This window comes from Chroicocephalus ridibundus, chromosome 9, assembly GCF_963924245.1.
Source record: "Chroicocephalus ridibundus chromosome 9, bChrRid1.1, whole genome shotgun sequence".
Classification (NCBI taxonomy): Eukaryota; Metazoa; Chordata; class Aves; order Charadriiformes; family Laridae; genus Chroicocephalus; species Chroicocephalus ridibundus.
Window position 1 is genome coordinate 37808915 of NC_086292.1, and position 13436 is coordinate 37822350.

At 42.7% G+C, this 13436-nt stretch overlaps 1 long non-coding RNA gene across 1 annotated transcript; it reads right to left on the reverse strand.

Moving 5' to 3' along the window:
- Positions 1–989: 989 nt before the first annotated feature.
- LOC134520759 (uncharacterized) lies at positions 990–10442 on the reverse strand. The gene is made up of 7 exons (XR_010072533.1): positions 10088–10442; positions 8755–8893; positions 7468–7566; positions 6895–7051; positions 5706–5820; positions 2710–2923; positions 990–1555 (listed from the first exon to the last, which is right to left on the reverse strand). It is a non-coding gene; the product is annotated as an uncharacterized LOC134520759 (long non-coding RNA).
- Positions 10443–13436: the final 2994 nt, after the last annotated feature.

Below are 13436 nucleotides of genomic sequence, written 5' to 3' on the forward strand. Positions count from 1 at the left end.
GCTGGGCTCTGGTTCCCGCAAACCTTTCTCGTTAAGGTTAGAAAAATAGCAATTTTGTGCAAATGCAGTACAGTTTTGAAAGAAGATAGTGTGTTCCTTCTATAATGTAGGCTACAAAAAGATAGAAGTCATTTCTGGTAAAATTAATTGCAGACCCTGCATAGCAGGACATTCCTAAATACGTAACGAATGCTTAATAATTGAAATTCACATTTCAGGCAGACAATAAAGCCCAACAGAAATATACATGCCATATATTTAGTATGTGCCAGCATCACACGTAATTTTAAAATAATCAAGGTAATATTTAGTACCAGAAACATAACGTATTCTTTTAATTAAAAGTTGATTTTAGATAATGGATAAAAATGATTTGTTATGAGATTACGCTGTCAAGGTATTAATCATTTTAAATTACTGTGCATGTTATAACAATACAATGGCACCTAGTTGTATCTTACTAAAAAAAAAAACTTCTAATGGGAAGAGACACAATGTTAAAAAAAAAAAAATCCCAAACCTATAATGGCTCAATATGTGTTGTTTCTAGTGCAGAAGCAAATCTGGATTTCTTTTTATTGATGTGGGTTTTTTTCATTGGCTGTCTTTCTATATGAAAAGAAGAGTCAAACATATATAGCTGTTGGATGCTGCAAGCCTGTGCTGCTTTGCCACTTGAAAATTAATTATGCCTTTCACATGAAAGCGTCAGCCAGTTTGGCTAACGGTGTGCCCGCTGTGGAGGGGCAGTACCTTTTGAAGCACACCTACTTGAATAATTATCAGTCAGGCATTAAGGGTGGTAATAAGAAATTACACATAGTTATTTTAGTGACATATAAAAGTGCACCTGTAACACAAATTATGGACTATTTTTGTTCAGAAAATTTCTGTATTTATTTTATCTAAAAAGGTGTCACGTGACTGTTCTCCACAGTTACTTGTTTTGGTCTATATTGAACCAGCCTTCACTTAACCAGAGCAATGTGGTGGCTGGGTGGGTCTAGCCAGACAATCGTCTCTCCCGACAGGCTCTGCTGGGCTACGTGGTGGGTGCAAACACCACAGAAGGCGACGAAAACAAATATTCATCTTTTATTAGAAGAATAAGTAGAAGAAAAACTCTCCCTTTACTAACAGAGTGGGAACTTGGCAGCCACAGGCTAACCAGCCGTAACAGCAGCTTTTAAACTGCTTTGTCTTTAATGACGATGCCAAAGCAGCCACTTACAGGCTCCCCATTCTGAAAGAGAACTGCAATAAGGAAAAACTTCTTAAGGAAAGAAATGAAAGCAATTTCAGCTTTTCTCCTCAGATGCTCTCCTGGGTCAACTGGTTGGTTTTAAGCATCCTGAAGCCGCTGTTGAAGAGCAATCCACAGCCAGGTCGGTAGCCGACGAGCGTGTGAAGGGTGCTTGATGCTGGCGGGCAGGAACACGCTCGTAAGGGGAGGTTGCAGGCCCCGAGCAGTTGGCCGGAGCGGCCAGGACAGCGTGCGCAGCCCTGGTGTGGGCGCGTGAAGGCAGAGGAGTGGCTCCCGCTCGTCTCTGGCTTTCTTCGTTTTGTTGTTAAAAAAAAAAAAAAAAACATAAATAATGTTGAACAGAACACAGCCAAGTAAAAAAGACAAAACAAAAAAGGGCTGCAGGCCCACAGTAGTGAGATGATTGCAAGAAAACCAATTTGTAAAGCCGTGCGTAGTTATCTCTATGGCTGCGCTGCCAGCACAAACCTGCGGCCTTTTAAATTGGGGTCTTAAGTAATCAGAGCAGATACAAAAATCAGGATGCCTCTGTCTTAGTGCCGTCTTGCTAATGACTCACTCTGTGACCCTGGCAAGATTATGCAGGGTTTATTCAGTATCATGGAGCCTCAGAAGGCAGTGTTCTTAGTTGGAGTACGTGCAGTTGGTCTCTTTGTAACGTTTTCTGCTTATGAAGTTTTTCATATTTTTTTCTTCTTTTTTTCTTATTTTTTCCTTCTCCCTCTGTGATTCCGAGTGCCAGCAAGGGCTTCTTGCAGGTAAATAAAGGGAAAGAAAAATCCCTTCCCATCTGGGAAAGGTTACTATTTGCAGGAGTAGGGAGGAGTTGGCTGGTATTTCCCCAGGTGCCTATTAATTTCATGGGATGGAAAAATTTTTTTTAAAAAATTGATCACGACAAAATACCTCATAAATGCAGCATCTGGACTTCAGCTGGGATGTGCGAGCTTTTCATATAAAAAGCAGTACCAGGAGACCAACCTACCAAGACTGCATTTGTTGTTCAAATGTCATCATAGCACAGTATGAAAGAGCAAGAAACCAAAGGATTTGGGAGGGGGAAAAAAAAATAAATATTTAATTAGATTTAGCTTTGCTCAGAGAACTAGAGATTCTCACCTTTTTATTCAATCATACTAAAGTGCAACTGGTGTGAGGGCCTGACTCTGGACCAGCCATTGCTGCCTGCCTGCAAACAGTTTTGTAGACATATTGCATTGGCCTGACACATCTGAAATTATAATCTGCCCTGAACTCTCAACTGAGAAACCGTTTCTACTCTGCCTGAAATGAAATTTATTGGAAGCTCTGATTTTATTAGTGCATTCTGAATTCATCCGATGACCTGATTTATGGTCTGCTTGCTTGCTTTTTTCCTACAGACACCAACAAGTTTTTCTGAGCTCTGCTCGTTAAAATCATAACTAGATCCAAGTCTGTCCTACCGTGAAGGCTGCTGACCAGAGCGGAGATGCCAGAGAGTGACCATGTTTAGGTAAAGTTGGAGAAGTCCTTGGGCTGCGATGGTGACGCTGCGTCCTGTCTGCCGGACTGGTGCCTCTGCCCCTCATGTCAGCCAGGACGAGTGTTACTCACGCTCCTGAAGAAAAGCTACCACACGGCCAAGCTGTCCGGGCCATTTTCAGGAATGGTCTCCATCTGTCAACAAAAAAGGGAGTTTACTACAGAAAAACTTGAATGACCAAAAAAAAAAAAACCCAAACCAACCCCAAAACCAACCTGCACACATCTTGCTGTCCTTGTTTTGTGAAAACCAGGCTGTTTTTCCAGGGCAGCATCCCTCTGACTTGCACAAAAATGAGCAAAGAATAACAGTTCTCAATAAAATCCTTCTACAGGATCATACCTGGCTGTAATAGCTGTTTTGTAACTTTTTCCAGTAGCTGACCTTAAACATTGGCAAAGGCAGACCATGAGCTAACTGGTTTGCTTCTGTAGCTGTGTGACAGCCTTTAACGTATGCCTATTCCTGCCCGGAAATGGATGGCTGCCTAGGAGGAGAAGAAAGGTGGCAACTGGCTTTTAATTTGGGTCACTTTAAGCACAGGCTTATTTCTCAAATCTTTGATTTACAATACCGGTCCCACATGAGGAAAAAATAATCAAAAGTAGATCAGAGCAGATGAATCACGAAAGCAATGCACAAGCAAGCTGTACCTTGCCTCTCTGTGCAGTGAATCCATCTGATTACTCCGATTTCCTCAGGAATACATGTTGGTCAATTAACAGCTTGGGATTTTTTTTGTTACGGACTAATGGCAAATTTTTATAATCAGGCCGTGCTGTATAACTATGAATGGCTATTAGTCACAGGTTATTGTGCCTGGCCAACGATTAGGTGAGCGAGAAGCATTTCCAATATTAATGCTGTATGTGAGAATTGATTTCTGTGAAAGCTTGTGCATGCAGCTCTGACATTCAGTCTCTGTCACTGTTAGCACAGGTGAAATACTGACTCCATCGAATGAGATGGCAGAGCTGCACGGGGCCAGGCTTTCACCCTCAATCACTCAGACGTTCCCAGAAAGCAAATGCTAAGGAGGTGTGAGCAAGGCCAAAGCAAAATGGGATGCACATCTGCAGGAAAGCATTTGCTGTAACAGAACGCGGACCCAACATGATCTCTGGACACGTTTGTTTTATAAGGAGAGCAAGGCTTCAGCATAAGAAAAATGCCTCTGTGGGAATGGCCTGCTTTTTCTGGGTTTTGGAGGGTTTTCCAGCAGGTACTGCAACGGGAGCTGAACAGGCTCGCTTAGGTCAGCTCACATTTTGTGTGTGGAGTCTTCTTGCCATCCCTAGACCACAGTGTGTGTGTGGTTGTAAGTTTGCCTGGTTTTAAACTCGCTAGAAAAGCCCATCATAGATTACACTCAACTGGGACATAAGGTGCCAAACAGCAAGCTCCCAGGCACAAGAGAGAAGCTGTATAAAGGCACCCACTGAGCACACTGAGACTGTCCTGTGGGGAGCTGCTTGTGCTAACACCAGCAGAAGAGAGCGTTTCGCGGTGTTTGTTTAACTTCTGTTGGTAACACTCACGTAACGGGTATCAATATATCAAAATCTCAGATTCACAGAACGGCTGCGGTTGGAAAGGACCTCTGGAGATCATCTGGTCCAACCCCCTTGCTCAAGCAGGGACGCCTAGAGCTACTCAAGCATTCAGGAAATCAGTGAGCTAAATTAGGACCCTGAACTGAAAGACAGTAAAAATGATTACTCATCCTTGAAATCCTTTCTAGGAGAACTTTCAGATTAAGCCAGTCCTCTTGCATAAAGGGGAAGTCTTCCCTCTACCCAGACGGAGGGGAGTTTGGATATCCAACTACTATTTTTATTGCAGCACTTATTTCTCTTTGACAAGCATAGAGTGCACATCTCAAATAGTCTTTCACTGTTCAGATCCCAGAGGTATCAGCTGATCCTACTGCACAACGTACCACTCTCCATGCAAGTCTTTCATCTGAAGTGACATCATGATCAAAGGCGAGGTTATACGGAGTGCAGCGCACTGCGAGAAAGTCACGTGAGCTGCTTCATTACTGGGATGCATAGTTCAGAAAGCACTTGAAAATGACATTCTACTATACATGATATGTTCCATGCTACAAGCATTCCTTGCTAGTTCCTGCTGCTTCAGTTAAACTGCAGTACTTGGTAAAAGGCCGGATTTTCCCTTCCACGGGAACAAAGCCCCAGGTAGAATTTCTCCCCGTACTCTGAGGGAGGGAATATGCCTCAAAACACTTTAACTACATGAGATATTCCAGGCCAGGAGGGACAAAATGTCACATAGGACACAAAAGGAAGATCAGTTGCCAAAACTTTTTTGTCACATTTCAGACTAAAATCACTTAGAAAACTGTCTTCTCATTTTGATGGGGGGGGAGGAGAAAATGTTTACCCCGAAGCTGGTTGACAGAATGGACAGCTTTATGATGCTGGCTTCTAACAAAATCTTGCACAAATGCCACACAGCTAACAACATCAGCAGTTTCTATCTGAATCTAGTACTAGATTTTTTTATACTCCTCATGTTCTCTAAAACATAGTTTCACCTGGCCTGTACAGGACAATAACTAACCTGTCTTGAAGCCTCACTTTGGTGTTTTAGTGCTCATTTGCGTTTTCATGAAGTCCTTCCAACGAAAGCTTCGCCTTTCTCTGGCTGCGGCTCCATAGTATATTCCAGCCCAACTCCCCTTTGCTTCAGATGCAAGGTCAAGTCAGGGTCAGAGGAGCCCAGCTTTAGAAGGTCAGACTGCACCTTTGTTATGCCACCAGATCTCACCCCTGAGCTTGTCACGGCATGAGTGACAAGACAGAACCTTCTCCAGGATGGTTCTCTATTAGCTCTTTCCTATCAAGCATGGGCTTCTCCATCCCATCAATGTAACTTGGGTGTTGACATTTGTACCTCTGAAAATTTCCCCAGATCTCCATCAAACACCCATAAGTAGCTTGTCCATAACAGGGTCAGGGAGAGCAGCGGGGAGACAGATCCACAGCAAACCAGGAATCTCAAAGCAAGCCTGGAAAACCAATAGAAACCAGCAGGAGATACATGTGTAAATACTACTCATGCCTTTGAAAATCCCCTCAGCTGTTAGGCCCATTTAATCCTTGCTCTCTGTTCAGACATTAACAAAGACGCCAGCTATGATGTGTATCATTCACCCTGTAGGCACGGGGAAGAACCACGGAATCTCTGGAAAGCATACCAAACCCCCTTATTCCAACCCGAAGAAGCTACAGACACCAACTAGCTGATACCTCATGATGAAGACCAGGTTTCAACCAATAACCACAGACCTGTGAAGTCCCTGATTCCTTATTTAAGTATTTCTGAACTACTTAAAGTTGCAGAATGTGTTTTCATTTGGGGGGTTATTTTCTTAGTTGGGTTGCTTTGCTGTCATGACTGTTGTTTTAAAATAAAGCAATTCTGGAATACTAATAAGGCTATGTGGATTTTTTTCCCCAAGAATATTACAGAAGTTGACATTATATGTACCAGCCTGAACTCAGTTTCTGTCTGATTTAATAAATTTATGCCAGCCAACCAGCAATTTTATTTTTTTTTAATTAACCCTGGAGGTTAAATGGAAGTTTACTAAAATCAGAACATGTTAAATGAATAATTTCTCTTGGCTTCTTTCAGGAAGTCTCTCTCTTACCCCAATAATCAGTTCAGCTGCAAAGAGATCAATAAGGTCTTTCAATTCAATGAGTAGAAGGCATACATTAAAAAGTTGGTAACAAACCCGATAGACTGGAGAAGATATTACAGCCTATTACGGGTTTTTTTGACACTAAATCTATCTGCTAAAAATTCTTGAGAAAAGGTTACTGCCCATACACTAACGTTGCCAAATGGAATAATTTGTTAGCGTTGCTCGAGAAGATTTCCTGGCATTTATCCACAAACACAAGTCTTGTCTGTTAAATCCTCATTACAGGAGAAACCAGACTTTCAATCCTGAAACCAAAAATGCCTTCAGAAGCCAACCGCGGTTGGGTCTACCCATCCTGTAAATGGATGAAGCAGGTTATAATTTCCTAGGCTACAAAATCCCCCTTCCCAATTAAGGAGACTCCCAACCTACCAGGTTGCCAAGTATGGTGTGCACAGCCCCAGGTACACTACACACACTTCTTTGCCACTTTTGTTAGGAAGCTGTCTCCACGTAGCAACTGGGTTTTGTTAGCCCCAGCAGTGGTCACTCAAGACAGTTCAGGGCAGGTTACGCCTGTGGGCAAAGACTAAATTCAAGGTGATTTAGTGTCAGTCTCACTGAAGTACATGGAACAGTATAAAACCCTCTAGTTATATCCTCTTTTTGGCTCTAATTATACTGATAGTTTTAGATCATTAAATATAGCCATCATCATACTTCTAACAATCTCTTAACCCCAACGTGCAGATTCACAAAAAAAAAGGAGTGAGTTTTTAAGACAGTCGAACTGTACCAAGAACTCAATGACAGCATCCATGGCAGTGCACCGGAGCTTAGCTACGCAGCTCCCGACGGTGCAGTGAGTGTTTTCACATCCGTCGCAAGAGGTAGAGCTAATGTGCTAGAAGAATTTCATGCTGCAGAATCTCCTCCATGGATTTAAACCCTCAGAGAGAAATGTCTTGGTTTATTCCCGTGATATTTCTGTAGAACAGAAATCACCTGGCAAATTACTTCTGGTCATGTTTGGCAGGGATTTACCAACAGTGGTTCAGTTCTCATCATAGTCTCAGAGTTTTCCTCAGTGGCCCCATTTTGTTCCTGTTAAGTAAACAAGACTAGCACTCAGAAAAGCGCTCAAAGTAAAGCGCTTTATATTAGGTGCCTGACTGAAATAAGCATTTCAATTAGATTCATTAAGGAAGTTATTACTTGTTAATTGAATAGCAACAGACTGCTAAGGATCACTTATTGAGGTCTAATAAGTATGTAAGAGCGAAATCTACTCCTCATGTAATTCCATCAGCAATAAACTAGTGTAATTAGCTTCTTACTAACAAACTTAAATTGTGGGGAATGTTGAGGCAGATAATTGGCACTTAGGAAGATACCTATAGTAACTTAGTGCAGTATCAATTAACATACTTATGAAATGTCAGTTTAAACTCTGAACAAATTGTTGATACCAATGGGCTGTGGGTTACTTGGTTAAATGCTATTTAAATGCTTAAACTTTCATAATCAGAAAAAATTAAAACAAGTCCTCTCACTGCTCTTTTTAAAAATTATTACATATGCCTCATTTCCAGGCGTACAACCGATGGATCACCTGCAATAACCATCAGTAAGGACTCTGGAGTGCTGGTTATGCACACTGACACATGTGGGTGATTCAAGGACTTGCTTGCCCAGGCTGCTGTCTGCTTCCCTCTGACCCCCCGCTTCCTCGCACCAGGATGTGCAGGTTATTTAGCAATTTATTTTCACAGAATTGTACTCCTACGGAAGTGTGAGTCATCTGAGGACCAGCTAATCCCTACTTCTTGCACTTCAGCAGACTCAGCCACTACAGGACCTCACTCCCTTTCCATTTTGATCAAATTAAGGTTCATACCTCATGATTGTGCCTGAGGCACCAAAGCAGCAACTTTTGCCCAAAGGTAAGATCATAGTAGGTCTCATAGAATCATAGGGTTTGAAGGGACCTCTGGAGATCATCTAGTCCAACCCCCTGCTAGAGCAGGGTCACCCAGAGCAGGTTGCACAGGAACGCGTCCAGGCAGGTTTGGAATGTCTCCAGAGACGGAGACTCCACCACCTCTCTGGGCAGCCTGTGCCAGTGCTCTGCCACCCTCAAAGACAAGAAGTTCCGCTGGGATCAATCCTTCCCCAGGAGCTAGTACATACGATACCTTTATATGCCATTTGGACTCCATAACCAACCTGAGCTGATGGAACAAGGTAAACATCAGTAATTGTCTGGTCAGGACAAGCAGCAACAGAACCAACCTTCATGCCTCTAGTCCTGCGACCTTATCACAGCTCCAGCTCTTCCTCCAAATATTCTCCAGATGTTCTGGAAAGGCTCTGCCTCCTTGTTTGAAATGGAAATCCCTCTGCTCTCGCTTCAACTTAGCATGCCGTTTGGCTGCAGGAAATGAAACATTTTGCAATGGCACAGAGCTTATGGACAACTTCTGTTTGTACGAAAAGACTAAGCCTTCGTGCCCAACAGAGGCCTTGGGAGCAAGAGTAGGAGAGGAAGGTAAGAAACCCACACTTCAGGAAACAGAGCCAGCCCTTGGTAGCAAAGGGGATGGACTGGAGCTTCAGTGAAGGTGTTTGGAGCAGAGGCAGAAGCACAGAGGTGGGATGCTGCCAGGGCAGAAGCCAGGCAGGAGAACTGAGGACAGTGGGCGAGACTCCCCAGCTGGACACACCAGGGTGTGGGGCAGACAAGCCGTAAGGGAAGGGAATACAGGGCTGGGGGCTGAGCCTGGGTGAGAAGGACAGGAGGGCCAGGAAGCAGGAAGATATTGGCAAGGGCAGTACTTGCCATTTTAAGGGCATCTGTGCAAACCAATTTTAGGAACTTCTATTTTAAAACAGGTTCACCCCTCCCCCTTCCCCACACGCAGAAACACACACTGATCCATCAAGTGGAAATACTTCAGGCTCATCTATTTAAAAAAATTGACAGCATATCCCTGTCAGCTAGGAGTGTGATTTTTTTTTTCAGCTATGCCAGCAAAAGCCCTAATGTAGACACAGCTGTAATATGAGCAAAAGGGGAAAAAAAGTTCCTTTTTGCCAATACAGCTTCTCTTGCTCAGGCAACTGATACAAGCTGTATTTTTTGCAGGCTTTTTCCTGGTGTAAGCTTCTGTACTCTGAGTGACTGCACTGTCAGTGCAGCTATGCATTAGGTTCAAAAAAGGTGTCCACAAGGCCTTAAATTGTGGTGAAGAAAGGACAGCACCTAGCACCGTGAAATCCTATTGGTGCCTGGAGCCTGTAGGTATGGATGCAATAAAAATACAAAACAATAATGAATCCTGAGCCCAAGTTTCCCAAGCTCCAGAGTAACGGCAGCCAAAGCCGCCTTGCTTCCCCAACCTTTCCAACAAAGCAGCTACAAACCCACTGCAGCATTGCAAGTAATCAATGGCTGCTTAGAGTAAATCACATGTCAAAACTTACGGCTGGCTCAGTGTCCAGAAAGCCCCAGGAAGATGAGAAGTATGGCAAGGACTTTTCTGTTCTGTATGAATGGAACGAGAAACTTAAGCACTGGGGGGAAAGGCAATCTCAAATAATAAATAATGCAGAAACTCCAACATACCTTTTAAGGCTTCAGTCCCCTTATAATTTAATGTTGGAAATGCTATGCTATTCCTTTGGAAGCCTTTTCTCTCTCCACTGCTGATGATGGTCTGTCTTCTTAGACACTTGAATAATGTCTCTCTTCCTCTTGTAACATCTTCTTTGAGTACTCCTCATGCATAGTAATGCTAATAATCCTGCAGCTTTCAGCGACATTTTTCTTCCTTTAAATGAATGCCTGGTTTTATGCAGCGCTGTTTTGTTCAGTACCTTGTCTCCTGCATGTCTCTTTCACCGCACAGTGTACCTGTGTCCATACAAATGTCTATTTACTGCTGCCCATTACGAGCTGTTCATGTTCCATTTAGCAGCACGCAGAAGAATCAGACTAATTGATTACCTATATTGTATAAATTGTAGCAAAGCATAAATGATGCAGTCAAGATTAGATTGCTATTATGTTGAATATTGTACAAATATATACATAAGCACAATCCCTCCCGAAAGAACTTATACCATCATTAACCAGGGACCTTTTGCATGTGAAATGGACTTGATACCCAGCAAATTATACAGTGGATAATCCCATGTGCAGTCATGTAGAAGGATATATTTTATGCTACCTGACCACCACAGAGTTTTACAGTTCTCTCCTCAGAGAAGATGAATTCAGATTCTATCACTTCCTAGATGTAATAATGTAAATATGGACAATAGATAAGTATTAAGCTCATTTGTCAAGGGGAACTAGGCAATTCATCTCAAGTCATGAAGCAAGAAAGAACAAGAAATGCAAATAGAATCCAAAATTTAACTTTTAGTCCATCCCTGTAAGTGGTAGGGAGCACACTACCGTGCTTTGTGCTTCTAAGTTATTTTTAAGCACCTTCTCAGTCATCATTAAATGTTAAAAGGATCCTGTATCTTTTGGAAAGGGTGCAGTTGAAGATCCTGGCGGTTTCCAAAGCTTCCTGAAATAGAAATCCTCACGTGTAAATGGCCAATATAGGATTTCAAATGCATTTTGTATAAATAATTCTGGTAGGAACCCTGGACAAAAATCATTCTGATGGCTTTGATACAAGTGCACAGTTGGTCTATGAACTTGCAGCCGCTGCGAAGAGTGATCACATTAATCTAAACACTATTCCAACAGCAGCTGACAAAGAAATAAACACCAAACTAGTCAGCTCAGGCCCCTCCTCTTTATTTAACCAGTCCTCCTGCTGCACTTAATATTTATCACTATAAAATGTAGAGAGAGCTCTTCTGTTTAAATACAGTCTTGAAACAGTCGTACGCTGCATTCTCAGAAACAGTCACACACTATTAAACATAAAAAGCAACTTATAAGCAAGAACTTAGAATAAAGGTGAAACATGCAGACACCTTCAGAACATTGAACATGATTACAGTAAATGCCATCATTTGCTCTTCCTTTGAATTGATGTTAACAAGTAAAGCATTTTACTTGTCTTTGTTTACTGGGGGAACATAAATACTGCATAAACTACATCTTCTTGCCAACTAAGCTTTGTCTACAGGATGGCAGCTTATTCTGACTGTGTTTATACTTTCAAAAAGTTGAAAGCTCAGTGGTTGAGCAGGAACAATTTGGGATGCTGTATATATGTGAAATGTGCTTCTCATTAAATAAGTACTTGAGAAAACCTTCAGTGTCTCAGCCTGAGATTGCCCAAAGATTTGCAGCACCACTCAACAGGATCTATCTCCAACAAGTATTTCATGAAACACCTGAAGTGCTGTGGGAGCCTACATCCTAGTCTAAACAGTAGCTTCCTAAGGGATTTAGAGACACCTTTCCCCTGGTAAAGAAAGATAGTAATAGACACCTAGGAAGAGGATCACCAAAGCCCTCAGGTCTTTCTGAGGTGCTAATGCACTACTAGGCAATCCAGCAATGCCCTGCCGAGGCCTTCTATGTGTCCCAGCGTCCCTAATTTTGCCCACAGAAGCCCCTCTCACTCACATGCCGAGCAGCTGCTCAGAGCCCTGCAGACTCCCGTCAATGAGCCAGCTGCCCCATACCTTGGTGGTGTAACACCAAACCTCCCAGCCCTGGGACCCTGGTGGAGCCTTCCTCTCATGGGTTTTTTGTACTCCAGAAAATACAACATAGACAGGCAGTGCTGTAGTAACACTTACAGTGCCTAAGAGCTTCGCAGGACCACACGGCTACTTTGGGGAAATTTTATACACAAAAACTTCAAGATGCCTCTGAATGCCAGCGCAGCTACAGCACTAGGTGGGCTCCTTGTGGACATTCTTGCAGAGCAAACATTGAGTGGTGTTGCAGAGGAAGCATCTTGCAGTATTGTGTGCTATTTAGCAGGGACAGAAAAAAGCCCTGTCCTTACTCTCCCACCAGGCAAGTATAGGGACTTTTGCCAATTCAGCATGAGCTGATCTAAACTTAACTGTTTCAATCTGCCTATGATGGGCTGGTTCTGCCTCCAAAGCTGCAAGCTGGCTGGAGACCTGTTGTTAGGACCTACAGATTGAGAGGAAACTGGAACAGTTTCCACTGTTTTTGTGCAAAGCTGGAGCCTGGATTGTGAAAGAAATGACAGCACAATATCAAAATGTATCTTTCAGTCAGCCCAAGGATGAAATGCCCTGGGTGCTTCTGCCTTGCTTGAACACCCCAATTCTGATTTCCCATTTCACATGGAAGCAAAACAAGAAAATGATACGCCTAAGTGTGGTTGCTCTGTCTAATACAAACTGGGCTGTGCTCCATGGATTACTGAATGAAATATTAGCATCAAGTACCACCATGCTGTGTGCAACATCTGGAAAAAAGTTATAGAGCGATTTTCATTATTTTTATAGGAGAAGAGAAAACTGCAAATGGTGGAAGGCATAAGAGGGAATTCTAACAGATTGTACATTGTCAGGGACTCTCTTTCCAGCTGTGGCAAACCTGATAATAAAACACACAATCACCTCGAAGCTCAAACATCAGCAGAAACAAGACAGCCCCCATGGAGAGCTTCCATGCAAGGCAGGCTTTCAAAATGGCAGCTCCCCACAGGTAAGAAGCAGTCTGGATACTTTGGAGAAAGTCTGAAAACATTTAAAGGATCAAGGTATAGCCTTGAGTGAGTTACTCCTTTTTTTTGTTTCTTTGGGGGAGGTTTTCCTTGTTTTGTGCATTAAAAGAGAGAGCAGAGACTTTACTTATAAGAATATTCTCGATAAACATATATTCCTAGGAGAATAAAGCGAAGATGATTAGAAAGCAAAAACAACGGAGGCAGGAGGAATTCTAGGGACAAAATGTTCTTGCCTGGCTATGGAGAAAAAATAAAAATCAAGTGCTGCAAAACAGCAGCCCCTGTTATTTG